At 37.1% G+C, this 21,776-nt stretch overlaps 1 protein-coding gene across 28 annotated transcripts in view; it reads left to right on the top strand.

Moving 5' to 3' along the window:
* celf2 (cugbp, Elav-like family member 2) overlaps window positions 1–2,521 on the top strand; it is a 178,077-nt gene extending 175,556 nt beyond the window's left edge. For 27 of the 28 annotated variants that reach the window (XM_056247526.1, XM_056247533.1, XM_056247535.1 and 24 more), the window contains one exon: window positions 1,643–2,521. The gene's annotated coding sequence lies outside the window, so the exon portion shown is untranslated. Of the gene's footprint in view, window positions 1–168; window positions 1,225–1,642 lie in introns of those variants that run through there. The other variant, XM_056247519.1, reaches the window with a different exon arrangement.
* Window positions 2,522–21,776: the final 19,255 nt, after the last annotated feature.

Genomic DNA, 21,776 nt, shown 5'->3' with positions numbered 1-21,776 from the left:
ACCCTTTGACCACCAGGGGGAGCCACTCTCCCATAACCTTCTTTTCAGCTTTTATTTTTATTTTATCTTTAATTAATAACAGTATTATTATTTTGTCTCTTTTTTTTCTTTCACATGAACGCTTCCATTTCCGCCATTTTTTTTGTATGACTTGCGATGGATGAACAGCTATTATTGGTATTTTTTATTTTTTATTTTGGGTCATGTGTAAACTATTAGATTTTTTTTTTTAAGTAAATATTTATACAGTGGCTATTTCATTCTATGATGATAACAACAGCAGAAAGGAACGATGTATAAAGTATTATTTGTTTCTCTTTGTGAACCTGAGGCTTGTAAAGACAAGTAGAGAAGGTTCCGATATGATTAAAAGCACCAATATGCACATTAACCTTTGCCCTTTGGCCTCTGGTGTCGGTTCAGGGCTTTGCTGCTCCTTCGAACCCTTGGCCCACTGGCACTAGAGAGGAAAGGGTTAAACCCGCTGTGGCCTCTCTGTAGTCAACGGCAACAACTGCCTAAACAGCTTCCTCAACAAATACTTGCCGTCAAATGTTCAGTGATTTTTTTTTTATTATTCATTTTTTTGTCAGTTTTTAGTTGTTGTTTTTTTTGTCTTTTTATTTGGAAGAAAAAAAATTAGTCCGACTTTTATGCGTCAGATGATTGTGGTCTTTGTCCAACTGAATTTGTGTAGAGCATTACAAAAGATTTTGATCTGTCGATGGTTAAAAAGAATAAATCATTCTAGGTTCTATGTGGAGGGGTGGGGAACTGAAAACTTGACGTTTATCGAAAGAAAAAAAACCTTAAATTGCAGAAAGCCACAGGCCTGTAAATTTTATTTGTAAAAAAATGCAGTTCTATTTTTATACAAAATTTCTACTGCCTCTGAAGTAAAGGACTTTATTTATTATCTTTTAAGTTATTGGGTTTGGAAAGTCGTGCTCTCTCTATCCTGAGCCTCGTCCGCTAGTCTTCTTAAACCACACAAACCACACGCGTGAGGAGATCACGTACAAAACCCCTCGTTTTCTTTCTTTCTTCCTTTCTTTCTTTCTCTCACCATTTCCCACAATCCCATCTGTCACGTCCCCATCATATCTCTGTCTCGACTCTCTCTTCCTCTTCTCTCTTTGGTCATAAGTAGTGGCACTTCATAAGTGAAATCTCTCTTTTTCGTTTCGTTTCATTTCGTTTCGTACTGTTTGGTTTTTGTTCGTACGCTCCAAAAAAAAAAAAAAAAAAAAAAACTGAATAGTTTCTCCCAAACGGCGATCCATCTGCGGTCTCGGATCGGAGATCGGACCAGGATGGATACTTTTGGGTGTGTGTCTGTATGGAGGAGATTGAGTGTGTGTTTGTACTCTGTGTGTGTGTGTGTGTGTGTGTGTGTGTGAGTGAGTGCCTCATTTACATGTACGTGTTGGCAATCTATTCCAATTTTGTGTATTGTACGATTAAAAAAAGAAAACAGTTAAAAATGCTAATGTGATGTTGGTGAAACGCTGGTTGATAGCGCTGCTGCTGCTGCTGTTTGTTTGTTTGTTTGTTTTGTTTGTTTGTTGTTCTCATGGTTTAATGATGTTAGTTGTGTGCCGGAGCTGTGTGTGTAACTCTCCTCTCCCGTTTTCTTCCCTAGAACTCATCTCCATGACTCTATGCTCATCGTTTGCCTAGCATGTCTACGTGGCGTACAAAAAAAAAAAAAAAAAGTCTCATCGTCCCGTCATTGTTTCTGATGTCTTTCTGAGTTCTCCTGCTCATAATCTGGTCTCCTTTTACTGATCTTTGTACTTTGATCTTAGCCTGATCTTTTTGGAAAAAAAAATTCGCATGTGACCTCATTTTGAGCTTTTTTGCCTGTTTTTGTTTTCATTTTGTTTTGTTTTGTTTTTGTTTCGATTTAACTGGTGAGGGAGGGAGCGAGGGAGGGAAGGAAGGAAGGGAGGAAAGACAAAAAAAAAAAACAGTAATAATAATAATGTGAAAACGCTGCATTCACACTCTAGAGACAGAGTATATTTACTAACATAACCAGAGCATCATTTTAAGAAAACCTAAAAAAAAAAAAACCTAAAAAAAAAAATCCTGTGGCAAATCAATTACGAATATTTGCGTTTGACTTTTTTTTCTTTTTCTTTTTCTTTTTTTGTCTGATTGTTTTTTTCTCTCTCTTTATGTTGTTGGTTTTTTTTTCATTCATTTAAAGTAAACTTGAACGTTCAATACAGGGATTGGCGTTGGGACTTACTGTTGGCAACACTCTTATTTTGAGGCCTGCCGTAAGAAACCCACGCTGGTTTCTAAACGAATAGACTACTTCCACGCAGTTTTAATAAAAGAAAAAAAAAAGCTGCCTGATCGATATTAGAATCTCTCAGAGCTTGCTCGTGGTTTTTACATTTTTCAGGCAGTGTAAAGGTTTTTGATAAGGCCATTTTAAGTGGCTTGATTTCTCATTAAAGTCTATATAAAACCACTTTTTTCTAGAGTAGTAAAGGTATTAAGAAAAAAAAAACACATATACACACACACACACACACAAGATTGCCCTGTTTGGGGGGAAATGCTACCTACGTGTCACACCTTTTGCTGAACTGACTTACAGTTAGACAATCCGTGGTTTAAATGCACATGAAATGACCTATATTTTATACTGTTTAAATGTATAGAGGAAAAAAACAGAGTTTGTGTAACCCGCGGTCCCGTCGGTGCTTTTCGTGGATAAAGTCGTGGTTTCATCAAGTCTAACAGTCTTATTTGTCTCATGTTTTTAAAGAGAAGACTAAAAATCAATTTACTTGAACAATAGACAAAGCCTTTCATACGTACTATTACTACTACCTTTTTTGTTTGGTTTATTATTTGTATTTCTTTCTTTTTTTTTGTTTAGTTTTTTTTTTTTTTTTTTTTTTTTGATAGGACTCCCTCTTTGCTAAATTTCTTGTTGGGTAATTAGCTATATAAAAATTATTAAAGTTACAGTGTCGGCTTGTGAAGCATCTATGTCATTATATTATTTTATTTCTATTGTGGGAAACAATATTTAGATGTGTTATGTTGTTCAGCAAAATGTGATTTTTTTTTCTTATAAAGAAAAAAAACAAGATGAGTGGAATTTAGTGCCAAATTCTGACGGTACATCCTGCCTACAGCTTCAGTGTTTTACTTGTGAAATTATTTGATAACATGGGTATTTTATTACGTAAGTGTTTTGTATGGAACCCTCATATTTAAAGATATAGATTTAAAAAAGGTTGTTAACTTGCTCTTCTGTGGTCTTGTTGCCTGAAAATGTTCATGTTTTTTGCTTTTCTTTCTTTTTTTCTTTATTTGTAAAGATGTAAAAAGTGCCCATGTGTCATAATCACTCTCACAAGCACACACACACATACACACACACAAACACACACACTCACAGGTAAGCACATACGCATGCACGCATACACACACATGTGCTAAAGGTTGACCTCACAACCCTCTTTTCTTTGACAGTGTGTGTATGTGAGCCCCTGAGATTGAGTCTCAGCAGTTCTCCTTATACACACACACACATACACACAGATTAAGGGTCCAGTTACACCACAGAAGCCCCTATTAGGAGCCAAATTTCACAGGACAAATTCATCTGATACATGTTTGTCAGTGAACAATTTGTGTGATGGGACAAAATATTGACGCATTTATGTGAATTGTGAATCAGGCGTTGAACTTTTGACCATCATGATATAATACAGGGCCATCGCGACAGCCTCTTTACAAACCTAATCATCGAACAAAAGCTGATCTGTGTTCCTCTACGTTAAATTCTGAACGTCTCAGTGTAGTCTCGCTTCCTGCTGCCTTTATCAGGACTATTTTACGTTCGTAGAACAACCAAAACTCCGTCCTGATGCCAAAGTAGTTCAGCGTGATCCGCAGTGTTCGATAGCGCCTGTAGCACTTTGCTGTAAACGTTTACACATCGTTCAAACGGCCCGTAAAAAAAATATTGTTTACAAACGTAGTTTACAGGCAGCCCCCTCAAACCAGTTTACTTCACTCTATAGCACTATTTTATACCCAAGCTCTGCCGTTGCCTTAACACGTTGATCAGTATTAATGGGCTGGAATACATTGCTGCACATTTAAAATGTGTGCCAAGGGTGTGTGTGTGTGTGTGTGTGACTGTACATGTGTGTGTGTGTGCTATGATTGGTTGTTCGCTGTCTATTCGTCCACGATATTTCTAATCTTTAGCCAAAAATTTGTGACAGTTACAAAAACAAAAACAATAGGAACTCATTCATGAAACAAGAATCTTACGTAAATTTTCGTACAAAGTGAACAAATTTCTGTAAAATCATTCTTAAGTGAATTGCTCTATATGTGCATAAAGAATTCGTATAAATTGTTTGTAAACATGATTAACTCTTTCCCCATCATTGACGGAAATTTCTGAGCACAATGTATACATATTTTTTTTTGTGAGTCATTCTTACGTGAATTCTGACCTATGACCATTCTTACGTATTGTCGCACACATGCAACAACATTTAGTGGTTTAACGAATGGTTTATACAGAAATTCGCTCTTCTCGTGTTTCACGAATGAGAGCCTGAGGCCTGAAATACGTTTGCCTATAATTTACCCCTTAGTTTCATATTGGGAAGTTCGAGTCAAGTCAGTTTTATGATATACTGCTCCCTTTGCCAAATCGTATAACCACTAGCACAAACACAAAAGCACATGCGCATTAGCACAGCGTTAGCACGCAGTATTAAAACTGACGACTTCTTACGCTCACCCAGTAGTACAGCAGTCAGTTTCGACTTCTAAGTGTTCTGAGTGGCATGTAAGGAATTATAATTATTCCGAATTTTTGTTTGGCCTCATTTGATTCGTTTGACTTGATATAATACCACTCTATAATGAACTGCGGTTCGGCTTAAGTGTTTTTACCTCAGCTCAGTGCAGAAATATCGACATTCGGTCGTTTCCATCACGGTGTTCTACTTCGTATACCACACTTCATCACAATCAACTTCGGGACTTCAGACAAACAGGGTAAGCATTCACGGCCTGCACAGTTTCACACACACACACACACACACACACACACACACACACACACACACACACACACACACACACACACACACACACACACACACACACACACACACACATACTTGTTAGATGTTTAGCAAAGCACAAACTCACAGGGGTCCGCAGGAGTTCTCGCTGAGACTCTTCACTCAGGGGTTTTACGCACCGCACGCATCTGAAATCTGTTTGTTGTTTCTTTTGTTTCTTTCTTTCTCTTAAGTGCTATTTAACAAGTGTATTTTAAAGGAAAAAAGATGTGTAGTTTCTTTGCATTTTGGCTTACGTCAAGTTTTTTGGAAATGTATGTGTTTATCTAATGTGCCGTAACAAAAGCTTGTCGTCTGTAGATTAATATCATTTCGTTTGATTCTAAAAAGATTTAAATAGTTTTAAGTATTGTCTTGAGAAAAGCCAAAGTCAATGCATTTCAGTGGATTCTGTAAGCGTGATACATGTTTGTTTGACAACACTTTGAAAATCTGTCATTGGATGGGAATTTAAAAAGTACAAAAAAAGCAGGCTTTCCTATTTCTATCACTGATTGTACTTATGCCTTTTGTACCAGTGGAACTTTTTATACTGGCAATTAAAGGAAAAAAAAGAAAAAAAAAAACTATCCGACAGGCTGCGCGGCCCCAGCCAGGGGCCGACGGCGTCTGGTTCCCGAGTTTGATTTCTAGTTGGCGTCCAGAACGTTAGGTTTTGATATAAAGATTTTTTAGGAGAAACTTTGGCTTGGTATCTTAAGCCTCCTCTTCTTTATTCTTCACATCGATATTTGCTTTCATGTTTTCTTTGGTTCATTTCCTTTTTCGGAAAGAGGGTCGGGAGTTTTCCTTTTGGCTTATAAATACGTAATGCGGTTTGTCTTTACAAAAGAGTCTTTACAACAGCGGTAAGTTTCATTTAGTTAAGTATTGTGCAGTCACCATGATAAAGACGATTAGACGATTTAGAAGTATTTAGTCACCTTCAGTGGATAAATGTATTAGTTTGACAAACAAGATAAAAGTAATTTGAGGACTTTGCTTTTAGCTGTTTAGATTTTTCTGGTTTCTCTGTCTTTGCTGTTAACCTAACTGTGTAGCTGGAACAGTCAGACTTATTTTTGTAAATGTATGTTCTTGTGTGATGCAGTTTTTTGCCTCTGTCTCCGATATTAAACCATTTTTCCTAATACTCGTCTCTTTCTCTGTGGCGTGGTGTTCCAGTACCTGTCCAATGTTGTACAAATGTTCACGCAACCCTCCGGTGTTTCACGTCTCTTTTCTATCTCCCTTTTCACTTTTTTTTTATGTGTTTCTTGGATATTTGGTTGTGTTTTATTTTTCTTTAATTTCAGTCTCATCACCAAACATGGTAAATATACATACAGATTTATATATGTATATTTCTGTGCAGCCCAACTTGCTGTAACAGTAGATGGACAGCCGTTCCGTGCTCTATTTATAAAATACCCCTCTTTTAGTTTTGTAATGTTTTGACCTCAAAGCGAAGAACTGGAAAATTTTTACATTTGTAAAAATTGACCTCTTTTGTCCTGCTAGATCTGATTCAAAATGTAATCTAAAAACTCAACAATGGGGTCGAGGATTGCGTAAAACTGAAGGTGTCGACTAAGAGGTCACACTGTTCTGTACTGTACCGCTGCTCTGGGCGTAGCCCCCGTCTGTCCTCCTGTCTGTGTCCCTATCCACTATGTGCTGTCCATGTGTCAACTGCATCCCTACAGAGATACCAGAGAGACCCAAATCAATTAACTAACATTATAAAGTGAGTCAAATGACACTCAAGTGTTCCAGTGTTTTTGGAAATGCCAGATAGAGCAGGTGCCAGGAATTCAGTGCTTGATTTTGTTTTGGGATAATACACTCAACAATAAATACTGTCATCATTTACTCACCCTCATGTCGCATCGAAATGCATATGATTTTGCTTTCTTCAGTGGAACACAAAAGGAGATGTTTTGCACCGGGCACACTTTTTCCGTAGAATGAAACTGGATGGGGACTTCGACTGTCAGGCTCCAAATGGGACCAAAAATATGGGGTTAGAATTGTTGCATTATTCCAAACAAATAGGTTAATATTCACAAATAAATGTAAAGAGATTCACAGAAATGTATCACATTCACAAATAAATAGATTACGATCCACAAATAAATGTAAAGAGTTTCACAAAAATGTATAAAATTCACAAATAAATAAAATGAGTTTTGCAAATAAAAAAAATATTTACAAATGTTTTATTATTTTACAAACACAACTCTGCCTGGCATTTATTTGGGAACCGCTTTCTATGCATTTGTAAATAAATCGCTGGACGCATTTGTGAATTGCTTGTGCATTTGCAAATCCCCTCACACATCTGTTGATTTTGAGCGTCCACTTTTAGCGTCGACGTGCAGACAAATCCACAAATAAGAGGACTCCACCCACCGTTTACTCAAGCCTATCAGATAACGGCCACAAATTGTATACAATTGTATACAAAAACTCTATACATTTATTTGGGAATCTTAATCTATTTATTTGGAATAATGCAACAATTCTAACCCCATACAAAAACACCATAGAAGTAGTCCACACTATATTTCACGTCTTCTGAAATCATAGGACTGCTTTTGAGTTGGGTGCAGTAGCCTACTGATGGCAAAATTGTATTTTTTGGGTTGCACTGTTCCTTTAATTCTGAGATTCCGCTGAAAACTGCAGTTCTATGGAGGAAAAACAGTACAGATGAAGAAATAAAGAGGTTTCTGTTGCACACATCTAAGGACAAACTTTTTTCTTCTTCTTTACCTCACCGGAGGTACAAATCAGTAAAAGTGTGTCACAGTAGTTATCTTTAAAAGGTCCATGTTGCTGCGTTTTTCTGTCAAAATGCGTTACTTGAGAATCACTTCAGAGGGAGGGGAGGGGAGCAGAACTAAGAAGAGTCCGTGTCACTTTGTGAAAACTGAATTTGGGAATATAACAAAAAAAAAAAAAATCTGAAAACTTTATCAAAGACGACTGCTGCTGGAACACACAGGCATCACTTCAGACAGGTACAAAAGCGTTTCTTCTGGCTCTGAGCTAGAGGAAGATGGAGAAGAAAAAAACTGGATCCGACCAAAAGCGTATGGCTGCAGGTGAGACTGAACAACTGAATAAACCCGAGGGAATGATGCATCTTATCTTATAGGCTAATGCCTCTGGTCTGTATTGTAGTTAAGATAAATACAATGTATTAGGCCTTACAGATAAAGACCTTGAGGAATATGAAACTATTGTGTGGTTTTCACTGTATTGTGTTAATTAACATTTATTTGACATTATAACTGGTCAAACTACTGCCATGGTGAAAAACAATCAATATAACCATACATGAATGGCAGAAATTACTTATAATGGCTTCCTAATATGCGGGAATGTGAATCCAAATCAGCGAGAGCGAAAAAAAAAAAAAAAACATTAAGGTGTTTAAGGGAGAAGTTACCTCATAAATCTCTCATTAATACATCACAAGGAACTAAAACATTGTTGAGGAATATTTTAAAGTGAATACCTTTGAAAGCAAGAAAGAGAGAATAAAAGACTACCATAAGCTACACGCAACGATTTAAATGCAAATGTAAGTAAATCTCACGGCTTTTGTTGGCCTCTAGTGGTCACCTCCTGTAACTGCATTAAAACAATCGCAGATCACGTGGGTATTCATTCAGACATAATAATCTGTTATTAAACATATACACTGTCTCGTTTATATTTTAGATTGATCTTGAAGGACAATTCTTCGGTAAGCATATCTATAAAAAACACTGTCACATTCGGTATTACAGCGTATTCTTTGGCATATCAGTAGTAATCATTCACTACCACAGTAGGCTGCATTTATTATGGAAGGCATTACATTATTGAATCACAGTACTTCCACTGGGCTTTAGCAAGTGATGTCAAACTTAAAGTAACTGCTTTATATAATACATGAACAAAGGCAAACAATGCAAAGTCAACACACTTGACAAACAAGACGACATAAGAAGACAAACGCCTTTTCACGGCTGGATTTGTCTGAACTAGTAAGTACACACTTCACAAATGGTCTGTGAAATGCTCACTATGTTATTATTATTATTATTGATTGTGCATCACTTACTTATATAATAAGACAATGCTGAAATAATATGATTTCATGAACACATGTTGTGGGTAACAGTGTTTAGTGTCCTTGACACACGCTACACCTACTATAGTAATAACAGCAAATTATGCTTAATTACAAGCTAAATCTAAGCCTATAAGTACATGTTCATTAATATTACTCCGTACTTAGTTGTGTAAAAAGTTGATGCATTAAATTAAGTACAATCAACTTGGATGTTTAAGTCAGTTCAATTTAAATGACATTAATATTACTCAGTACTTAAAGGTATAATTACACTGTATCAAGGACACCTAACCAAGCGTTCAAACAGTTGACATAAGGGTTGTAGTTACATATTTTGGCCACCAGATGGACTCGTTACTTTTTTAATTGTCTGGTTCTCAGCAAGAAAATCATCATGGCACATATAAGACTAAACTAACCCTCCAAGACATTGCAGCATTAATAAATAAAAATTAATCATAAAAAAAAAACCAAAACAAATTTTATTTAAACAAACAATACATTTCAGAAACATCCCTTCCTAGCAGCCAATATACACTGTCACATTTTTGTTTTGTTTTTTAAGGACATAATACTTATCGCTTATACTATAATAGGCAACTATTTAGTGTTACTTTTAATAGTAATAATCCTCTGGCATTATAACTGTCTAAGTAATTTATGCTGACTTTGCTGGCCAACTTCAATACATAATAATAAATTAATGTTTATGCATAGAAGGGCTAAACATCACAGTCATCACTACGCTGAAGACAGGAATGTAACTGTATGATTGTTGCATAGCATTGTGCTGATGATGATGATGATGATGTGGGCAGTGTTTGTCGGGTGCGCGCGAGCACCTGAGCTGCTGCTGCAGGGGTTTGTTTCCATAGCGAGCGCGCTCACTCACTTCAGCGGCAACACCGTGGACTTCCTGATGCCGGACAATGCGTGTATTCCGCTCGCATTTACGCCATAGAGTCGCGTAAAGGGGTGTAAGCGGAGCGCGGACGCGAGCTACAAAGGTAAACGCGTATTATTGATCAATTGTGTTCGGGAGATATTGACCATGGTGAAGTTATGTGTGTTTTCTGTGCTAAAGTAGCGCTAGCGGGGCAGTTTGAGCCCCTCAGAGTCAAACTGGCTGTGGGAGGGAGTTTAAACCCTGGAGATAGGGCGATATGGTTGATTGTACATGTCTATTAACTCTAACTGACAGAAATACTGCTTTGTTTACTCTAAAGTTGTTTATAATTGTATTCAATGAGGCCTAGCGAGCCAAACGCTCGGACGGCCTCCAGCAGCAGGATTGATGCTGATGGGCTGTTGATAAACACAAATGACGCGCGGTGATTGGCTGAGAACACAGATACCAAGCGTTGATTGGTTTAGCGTGCTGTCGTTCACGAGGTGTCCCGAACGCCTTTAAATGTTTTGGCACATACATGATATTGTGGAGACGCAAGATTTTAATACGTTTATTGTAGATACAATTTGAAATCCATAAAACAAATTTATTCCGATTTCAAATAACCATTTAGCCAGAATATAATATTGTATTGTAGGAAACAACTTATATAGGTTAGTCAGTTTCCTGAGATTTCCACTTACCAAAAGTACTGTGATCTTTCTTTTTTTACCAAAGTAATAACAGTATTCTTTGAAACACCTTGGAGTATAATGTTAATATTCAGTGTATTTAGTACGTAATTTGTTTGCTCAACTCATGAACCACTGCCTCATTAAGTATTACATTACTAACTGATCATAATTTATATATTTTGTCAGTGTAGTTACTAGTTTATATAAATCAGTGCAGATCCTATATGAAGCGTTTAGGTGAGTGTGTGTTTTCATGCTCTGGTGTCTCACATTCTGCTGAGCTTTGTGTTTCACATGTGCATGTGCTGACCACACACGTCACTGCCCTGTCTCTGAAACTTAAACAGAGACTTTCACATGTGTGATCCAGAGCAAAGAATGCCCAGTACATGTGTGAAATCGGCAATAAAAAAGATTCATACTTAAAAAGTATCTTAAAAGAGGAGGCACTGGGATAAAAGTCAGTTAAATTAAGATAAACAAACTGTACGATCATGTTTAATCTTTAAACAATTCGATATTGTACGTAAATGTACTTACAATTTATTACATAGAATTTATTAGATAATGTACTTTATTGATCTCATGAGGGAAATTGTGGTAGCAGACAGACACAGACAACACTGTAGGTTACACCAGTTTTTTGTGAAATCAGATTATTAACTGTGTAGGCTGTTGAATACTTTTGTAACCTGATTTAGAAATAATTATATGAAATAAGTCCCATATATGGATGTTATATTGACCTGATATGCTCATTTAAAAAAAAAGAAACGTTGATTTAAAAATAATTCACACTTTTACAAAAAAAAAGGTACACAGTAAAAACAGTAAAGTCTGTTTAAGAATATTTCGATTTTTTTTACAGCAAAACAATACAACAACATATTTTTTTCTGCAGTGTGTAAACCTTAAAGGGATGGTTCACCCAAAAATTGTTCCAAACCTAATGAGTTTCTTTCTTCTGCTGAACACAAAAAGAAGATCTTTTGAAGAATGTCGGTAACCAAACTGTTGATGTCACGCATTGACTTCCATAGTAGGAAGAAAAAACTATGGGACTCACTCAATGGGGTCCATCAACTGTTTGGTTACCGACATTCTCCAAAAGATCATCTTTTTGTGTTCAGCAGAAGAAAATTCACTATGCCTGTTCAAGCATTCTCCCAGTAAAAATGATAGGATGGTTTGTAATAAGACTAAAAGATAATGGCTAAATGTGATTTGGTAAGATTTTGCAAATAAAAAAGAAAACTGAGATCAAAACAGCCTGAAACCCCCAGACACAGTCACAGCAGCATCCCCGAAGCCTTTGTTGTGCTTCTAACTGCTGTAAATGAAAGAAGAGGCAATCATATAGCTGAAACACACACAGATTTTTGATAAATGACTTCAGCTGGAGAGGGGAGCTGATGAGGAACTAGTTTATCCCACAGATAAGGGAAAGATCACTTCCTGTGTGTGTGGGAGAGGATGTACCATGACAACAAAATGGAGCAAAGCTTTCATAGCTGGTACATTTGACAGTTCTCTGGTGGGCACTGGTGTAGGAAGCCGTTATTACTTTCATGAAACACTTCCCCCTACCCAGAAACACAGACACACATAGCCATTGTCATCTTGTTGCTTGCCATGCAGGCTAAGCATTATAGCTTAAAAAAACTAATAATATTATATATATATATATATAACATTTAAAACAATTGAGTTTTTAGCTCATATTATATTTTATTTTTAGTTAATTTTGTCTAAATAGCATAGAATGTTAAAATGAGCCATTAATCCGTTCTCAGACACAAAAACAATAAGATACTTATTATTGTATCATCCAGTATTTTATTATCGTGCATAACTTTTGAGTACTGATGCAAGTTAAAGGTGCAGTAAGCAATTTTTGAAAAACATTTAAAATAAATTGGACTGAGCACCACAACAAACTAGCCAATCAGCAGTAGGGGGCAAATCCACAGTAGGGGTTGCACAGAGTCAGACTATAGTGAACTTCAATTCTCTGCTTAAAGGGATACTTCAGGATTTAGCATTAAGCTTTGTATTTGTAGAAAACCTGTAGTATTTTCGAATTACCATGCTTTCCACCCTCATATCCCCCTGAGACGAGAGATTTATGTATTTTTTTGTCTGGAAAAAATCCTCCGATGACGTCATTTTGCGTCATCAGAGGATTTTTTGGCCTGAGGCCCCGTCCACACTACTGCGTTTTCGTTTAAAAACGGAGACCTTTTGCTACGTTTGCACCTCCCGTCCACACTAAAACGCCAAAAACGGAGACCCAAAACGGAGAAGTTTAGAAACGCTGCCGATCCGTTTTTCGTTTTGATTCTCCGGAGGGCGTTTTAGTGTAGACGGGTCAAAACGGAGGACTTTAGAAACGATGACGTAGTAGAGGCTCACGCTCAGCTCTATGATTGGGTGTCATCAGTCATGGCGTATATCTTTGCTAGCAGCTGTTGTAGAAGTAAATTCTGCATTTTACAACGCTATAACTGCCTACATGCGCGGAGTCGAGCTATTATTCGAGCGATCTGTGACAATTCCCGTGTGCAGCGGCGGCGTTGACCGTACATGGAGCGTCGGTTTGGGGTTAACCCAGAGCATGGTGGGATAATTTTATCAATGAAGTTGTGTTTACACCGGCACGCGCATGCCCAGTGTTGGTGAATGGTCACGTGATCCGCGTTTTCAGTCGTTTTAATGTGGACGGAGATCAATTCTAATACGCAGCTAAAACGCTGGTGTGGACGGAGATCGCATTCGTTTTAATTATCCGTTTCTAAACTAAAACGCAGTAGTGTGGATGGGGCCTGAGGCTAAAGACTACAGTCAGTAGTAAGGGCTGTCCCGCATGTTTTCAACCCGCCCATAGAGGGTGGGATCTCACTCACAGAATGTACACATCTTTTTTTGGAAGCTAAGCTAGCAGGCTCTTGTTCTGTGGAGAAAGCTGAGTAGTAGGGGTTACCATCCTCTTTTTCCCGGACATGTCCGGCCGTCGATGTCCTGGATTCAGCTTTTGCTTTCTGCAGTCGCCATTCATTGTTTACATGCACACCTTTTGTTTCAATCTAACTGAATTCATCCCGATTGGTGAATCTGAATGTAGTGTTTACATGAACGCTAAACAAGTGATCGGTTGATGTGCGTTTTAACATTGCTAAGAAAATTCCCGCTCCTCCGTGAGAGATACGAGACCGGTGCGTCTCACAGGTGTCGCTCATCGGTAATCACGCCACCGGCCTCGCGCCGTTCTCCCGCGGCCCTCAGTCTCGTCCTGCTCGCCACAGTAAACATAATGAATGGCGACTGTAGAACGCAAAAGCCGGATCCCGGACATTTTGGGCGACCACGAAACACATTTTCGGGCAGACTCATCACGGAGACTCACTAGTAGCCTAGACTTGTTGTTTAACTACTGCGCTCTGTTACCGGTAGGCGTGGCCTCCTAGGGCAGCGAAGCAAGTGCATTCTGGGAGTTGTTGTCTTTCATCCACATAAGCCAAAAATACATTTTCTGGCTTTTCTCAGTCAAATTCAAAAATAATTTCACATTTCTTCTACATAAATGACCCATTTAAAATACACATTCATCTTTCCAGAGTTGAAGTATCCCTTTAAGTTTGACGTTGCCTAGTCACTAATCATGGCCTGTAGAGGGCGCAACAGGATAAGAAATCTTTGAAGTCCACTTTAAAACTCCGTGTCCAAATAGTTACAAATAAATGCTTACTCCGAGAGCGCTCCACAAGATATTTGATTATACCATCTGGATGCTCAAAATTGATCGGGTGAATGCACATTTTAAACAGCTTACTGAACACGTAAGTTAATCTGTGTTCTGAACTAATGCGCTCCTGCATTGTAACGCGAACACAGAAACATTCAGTAGCGCAGAAATGTAGTCAACACTGTTCTGTGATTTATCAATAAAATAGCTTGGAAACTGAAAAGTTCTATATTTCTTAGTCACTAAAACCCACAGCTTCACTATAAGTAGAGAGACGCTGCCAGGTAGAATTAATTCTCACGCAATCTCTCTCTCACTAATGCAAATGTAATCATTACTGTGGTACTTTATCTCTGATTTAGAACGAGCAGAAATCTGTGAGAAATGTAACAACCAAAAGACAATAATAAAATAAGCTGTAGGAGCAATAGCCTTGTGGGCAGCGCTGTGTCATAATGAGCTGTGCACAAGGCAACCCGCGTTCGAGTCTCAGCTCGAGGTTCAGGCTTATTTAATGACTTTATCAGTGACTAGTCACTGTCGACTCCACTTTAATAACATAAAAGAGGGAGGGGAAGTTATTTTGATTAAAGATTATGATGACACATGAATGAAAAGAAGATGTGCATGAGTAAATCACTTATAATAAATACTGCTATCTTCCATTTAAAAAAACACAGCAAATCAATTTGGTTTTCATGGTGACTTCAATGAAATGTTTGAACCAGTGATTAAAACAAACTGAATTGAACTTCTCATGCAAGTTATGACACCAGCAGTGGGCACAAAACCTCTCCTGGCATGATCTTTAGGCAACTAAAAAGTGCATTAAAATCATTTCTCAACAAAGTAATACAGGTTTTATTATATGTAGCCTATGTATATTCAATATATAGCTCAAAGCTGCTGACTAACTGCAAAAAATGAGCCCCACATCCATGTAAACACACAGTGCTAAAGGTCTCCACATTCCTGAGCTCCTGCCCTGGCACTGAAGGGGCGGCCGGTGCTGGTACTGAACCCCACTGGCAGAGTGGCTCAAAACGAGGCGGTCAGCCCACACACACTAACACACGCATACATATTCAGATGTTAAACCGAGGATAATGTGCCTGGGTGGTGCGGTTTTGTTGAATGTACTAATTTAAGTTCACTGTCCTATGGTTGTTCCTCTTTGTGTCATGCTATCGACAGCCCAGATCATGTGAACATATGGCCACAGTAATCCCAGCGTTAATACCAGCTTTTCCAGAGTAACCCCCCCTCTCTCTCTCTCTCTCTCTCTCTCTCTCTTGCTTGCTCACCTGGCTGCTGTCCTCCATCTGATCTGAAAGGGATAGTTCACCCAAAAATGAACGTTCTGCCATCATTTACTCACCCTATTTGTTCCAAACCCGTGTGACTTTTTAATTTTCCATGAAATGCAAAAGGAGATGTTTTTGAATACTATTCTTCACACTTTTACATACAATGAAAACAGATAAGCTAAAAGAAGGACAAATAGAACCACACAAGTCTGTATGAGTCGAATGCTGTTTTAAAAATCTTCCAACAATTGCTTTGTGCGAGGAAAGCCACTGTTTGAAACGTCTCTCTGCTGTGTTTTGTTAATTATAAATAAAATACATGAAACGTTCTTAGAAATTGTAATCCTGTTGGTTTCATATGGTTTTGACAACATTTTCATTACTTAAAATAAAGAAACTAAAACTAACTGAAATAAAAATGAAATATTAAAGCACTTAAACTTACTAGCCTATTTTATGTCATCTAGTTGCCAACATTTCTAATTTTCATTTAGTTACATGTGATGTACTATGACTAAAACTGAAGTTAAATTTATGAAATATGTAGACATAAAAAAAAATGAAAATGGTAAATATAAAAATGACTAATTCAAAATATTGATTGATAAAATCTTTAATAGTATCTCAATCATACTAAATTAACACTGTTATGGACTAGTATGAGTTTTTGTCATTTTTGGTCACTTACTTTCATTTACTTTCACTGAATGCGAACAATGTGAGGCTAAGTAAATAATGACCGAATTTCATAATTTGTTGAACTATTCCTTCAACTGAAAGTTTGCTCATCACACAAGCATGTCAAGGGAGAGATCGTCTTCCCATCCCGGGTCGACCCTTATCATTTCCTGTCACCTCCACCCGGTCTGCATCATCTTATTACAGTGATTACCTCCTCTCGCTGCCGTCCCATTACTATCATCCATACACACACACAATGAAAGTGATCATTACTCTACTATGGTGAATGGCGACTGCAGGAGGCAGGGGTGGTGTGTAAGTAAGTGCGAGGGGTTATTAGTCGTCCTAAATGAAGGAGTGAGATGGGTAAAATAAGAAAAGGCAGGAAGGGTGGGAGTAGCGGTTAGCTCTTTTGCACTGGGTCATGACAGCGAGCCTGATACCACAGTACTGATATCATCACTGTGTGTTTGTATGTTTGTGTTTGGTGCAGAGTGAGGAGATAAGCTTTCATTGGGTCTTATGAAATAGACCACTTTTTAAAAGCTTTTAAGCTCCTGTTTTTTTCCCTTCCTATCCCAGCTTAATGTTCAGAGACAATAAGTAAGCCATTTTTGGTTGACTTCCCAAAGAGTGTTGTCTGTCTATTTGGCACTTTAAAAAAAGGCTCTGTTTGTTTAATGCTGGTTTAAATATGTCAACTTCTGGCTGTTGAAGAGAGGTGTGCTGTTACTTTAATAAGCAATCAGATTACTTTTGCCAGGTGGATGATAAAATGGGTGAAAAGTCCCATTGAGTTATAGCCGTATCTAGAGTCCAGAATATCATAAGGTGGACGTTTTACTGAAAATAATCTGTAATAATTTAGAAAATAAATTTACCTTGGTTTGTTAATAGCCTACCCCCCCCCCCCCCCCCCCCCAAAAAAAAAAATATATATAACATAATAATAATCATATAAAACTTCTTAGGCCTATATATTCATGTTATATATTATAAAAATATCTAAATAGTGTCAAAAAATTATATATAGTAAGTTTATAATACATAGTAAATTTACTTTCAATGTTAATGTTTTTAATATTTCATTGCATAATTGTTCACATTTCAGTTTAGAGCTGAGAAATTATCTACTTTTGCGATCTACTTAATACTGCTCAGGTATTTATGGTAACAGCACACAGTTTCTCATAATACTGCAGATTATTACTACGTTATAGGCCTGTAAGTCAAACAACACTGCGTTAACATGAATTATATTGAACCTGCTGAAATGTTCCTATAAATATATTGTCTTTTCCAAATGTGCATTCTGAGTAATTTCCCTATCCTGCAGCAGTCTAGTGCTCGTCTTCTCATTTTTGTATTCCTAGTTGCTCCAGTAGCAAAAGAAAAAATCCATGATAGCGTTTCCACGACTTTCCAAAAGAAGGAAAAAATATAGAGAATTTGATTACAGCAGTCAAAAGAGAGAATGATGTCAAGTTTGCCGTCACTCCCTCAGCCGTTGCTTTAGAAACACTCACACAGCAGAGTTAATGATTAAAGCACTAAAACTAAAGCACAAATGAAATGACAGCACTAAACATAATCCTGACATTAGTACCTGAAATTAAACAGTTAAACATATTTAATTAATCTTAAACACTACACTACTACTATTATTATGACTAAAAAGTGAATAAATAAAGGATTGTTCTGATATTATTCATCAGAATATCACCTCTCCCGTCCAGGAACATTTCCGGATTTTAAAATCTTCTTGTAGACACAAATTTTAAGTGGCTTTTTGTCAACTATAGCACATTGAAAATATGCATAAACGGAAACTAACTGGCTGTATACTGAATTAGTTTACATAAACTGATAATACCAATTGAGATTTGTTGATGTCATTATAAAATGATGCATATCAGGGTTTAAGATTTTGGTCATACTGCCCACACCTAGTAGTAATTGTATTAGTTAGTTATGAGAAAAGTTCTTTTGAGCATCATTCATTTGTAAGTATGCCATAAGGGCCCAAATATGTTTTGCTTCCAAAAATTATTTTAGGTGTGGTTTTTTAAAACCTGTATATTTGAAATATACATGAGTCAATGATTAGATTGACATGTAAATAATACTCATATGGAAACTGAAGCCTGTTTTGTGACATTTTCAACATTCTACCTTCAATTCCTGGATCACGTCTGGTTTGGGTGGTGGAATGTTATCTTTGCTCTCTTTGGGAGATAACACTGGTTCAGCACATTTGGCTGGCTGACTGGAATGCTGTGGTTTTCTGTTGGATCTTCTGTTGCTTTTCTTAGCAATGGTTTAAACGTTTTTAGTATCTGTTTCTACTCCAATTGCTTGCAATGAGAATTTACAGTGGTTTGCTTTTGTGTTAAGGATATATTTGTTGTATATGTGTACAGGTCATGAGTGCCTTGAGGAGAACAGCTGTTGAGAAGACCCTCACCTGGACCACACACCCCTACCAACCCCCGGCATCACAGTATGAGTGAGTACATGGGGAAATCAGCACACTCACCTTGTGGCAAATAGCAGTACCCAGCAGTAGGTGTGGTAAATTCATAACTTTTGCTAGTCCACTAAAACAATATGGTCTCCACCTTATTTTTTAATGAGGAAGTAAGCTATTTTTGTGTGAATTTGCGAGACTTCTGATTCGTTAACCTCTTTAGGTAAACAAAGTGCAGTAAACGGGAAAACTATTTGCACTACAAACTAATGTGTTTATGAATATAATAATAAATTAAAAGAATATGATAAGAAACACCATTTTGCAAAACCAAGCTGCATAACGTGTTTTTGTTCGATATAAAAATTTTGCCCGATACCGATAATGCCGATAACTGATATAGGCCTATTAGCCGATAAATCTAAATCCCAATTTTTATATATTTTTTGAGAGCCAGATTACAAAAGTCTCACCATTAAAAGCCATGTCCGAATCACACAATTATAATGTTCTCATTATATTTGTATGTAGCTTATATATATATGACAGACTTGAGCTGCACATGTTGCACTTAACTCTATTTTCCTTTTTGAAGTGATTCCAATCATATTTCAAGTCATTCAAAACCATCATGGCAAACAGTGCACATCTGAAGTGTCTCAGCTGAAGGAAATAATACATTATTTATTGGCTTTAATATATCGGTCAATTTTTCTTATCACAACGATAACATTAAAAATTAACATACACCATACATCGATACCGATATGGTGGCCGATGTATCGTGCATCCCTAGTTTTTGAATGGCTAAAATAACCGAAAGCGAATGACACTGGAAGCCAGGCACATTCAAGCCCGCTTTTACATAAAAATAAGGTGCATACAGGATTATAATATTGGCCATAACACAAATCAAATTATCAGGTTATCGGAATATTGGTGCATCCTTATCAACTGTTAAAATATCTTAAATTTTGATAGTCCACTAAATGCTCGTTCACACCAAGGACGATAACTCTAACAATAAAGAAGTACATGTAAATCAATAAAGATCTAAAATGTTAAAGAATAGTTCACACCACAACTATAATGATAACGGCATAGGGAAACAATATCATTGGAATCACTTTCACAACGATTTCTCTCAGCTAATGAACGATAAAAACTTTTTCATCCAATCAGAATCCATCCGGCTTTATAAAGCTCGAGCATTTAAAGCGGCAGACAATATAAACTGAATGCATGCATAATAAACAGAACGATATTGTGCATTGGTATGGATACTAACAGTTATCGTTATAATTATTTTATAGTTGTTCTTGGGGTGAACAGGCCCTTAAAACAGTGAGACAAGACTCATTGTCCTCTTTACTCATTGTTTTAGCCGACTACCAAGAGTTACGATATTTTAACACTAAATTGGAATATAAATGCAAAAATCTGTTTATAATTTGAATATGAAAACTGGACAACAGTTGCTGAATTAAAATTGCCATAGTGAGCTTATGTTACAAATATGTAACATGTTGCCGGTCAAAAAATTTTTTTTTTGCATTAGCATTTTGCACACTTTCATATACTATTTTTTTTTTTAAGTAGCCAATATACAGTGTGCTAGTGTGTCGTTCCGTACACAGGCAGAGATCAGAGATAACAGCAGAGGTGGCCGGGTGTGTCACTGTGTGAGTAAATGTGATAAGACTGTAATGTGACCACTTTATTTGTAGATGCATTGTTCTACAAATCTGATTTAAAATCAGCTTGAGCTTTATAAAATCTAGTTAAAGGACGTCCCTGATTCGCATCAGATCAACTCAGATCCTTCGGTAAGTTCCTGAAAGAACAGGATTTTATGGGAGTTTGACGTGCAATCTCACAGATGGTGTGTTTTAGGACTGGAGTGTATTTAAGTGTGTGCAGTTGCTGTGGCGACTATGGGCCGATTGGATTGGTCTGCTGCCATGTCGGGGGATGGCTGAGTTGAGACATTTAACTGGATTACACAGTGTGACCCCTGTGGAGTCCACACTAAACCAGTAAACAACAGTAATAGTGCTACATACTCGAGCCAACTAGAATTTCTTTTTCTGAGTACAGTGAATGATAGTGATCTGACGTGTCATTGACCCTTACTTGATTGAACTTTGACAGCATGTTACTATTGGCCCGTTCACACCAAGAACAATAACTATAAAGATAACTATAATAGAGTCCACACCAACGCGATATTGTTCTGTTTTTTATAGGTGCACGCTGCAGTTTTGACATCTGCTCGAACTCTTTAAAGCAGGATGGATTTTGATTGGTTGCCAATGTTTTTATCATTCATTAGCCTGAAATTTTTTTTGTTTTAATAGTGATTGTTCCAACAATATTGTTCCTCTGTGCCGTTACCGTTGTTGTGGTTTTAACTTTGCTAATCTTTTAAATTTAGAATGATTTTTAAAACCATATTTTTATTGTAATCGTCTTGGGCGTGAACTGAAATAGGACATTTTGAGTAGTTTTCTTGCATTTTTGAGTGTTTAAAGGGATGCTTCAACCAAAAATGAAAATTCTGTCATCAATTACTCAGCCTCAAGTCTCATAAGACCTTGTTCAAAACACAAATGAAAATATTTTAATGAAACCTAATAGATTTCAGTCCCTGTCCTTGTTTTGACATTCCACCAACGCGTTGATGCTTCGAAAAGTTGGTAAAGACATCGTAAGAATAATTTTAAAGAATAATAAAGGTTTAGTTATGCAAAAG

Source organism: Rhinichthys klamathensis, unplaced genomic scaffold (genome assembly GCF_029890125.1).
Source record: "Rhinichthys klamathensis goyatoka isolate OS25496 unplaced genomic scaffold, OSU_Roscu_1.1 h1tg000048l_1, whole genome shotgun sequence".
Lineage (NCBI taxonomy): Eukaryota > Metazoa > Chordata > Actinopteri > Cypriniformes > Leuciscidae > Rhinichthys > Rhinichthys klamathensis.
The sequence above is the reverse complement of the archived record's forward strand: the minus strand, read 5'-3'. Positions and strand labels throughout refer to the sequence as shown.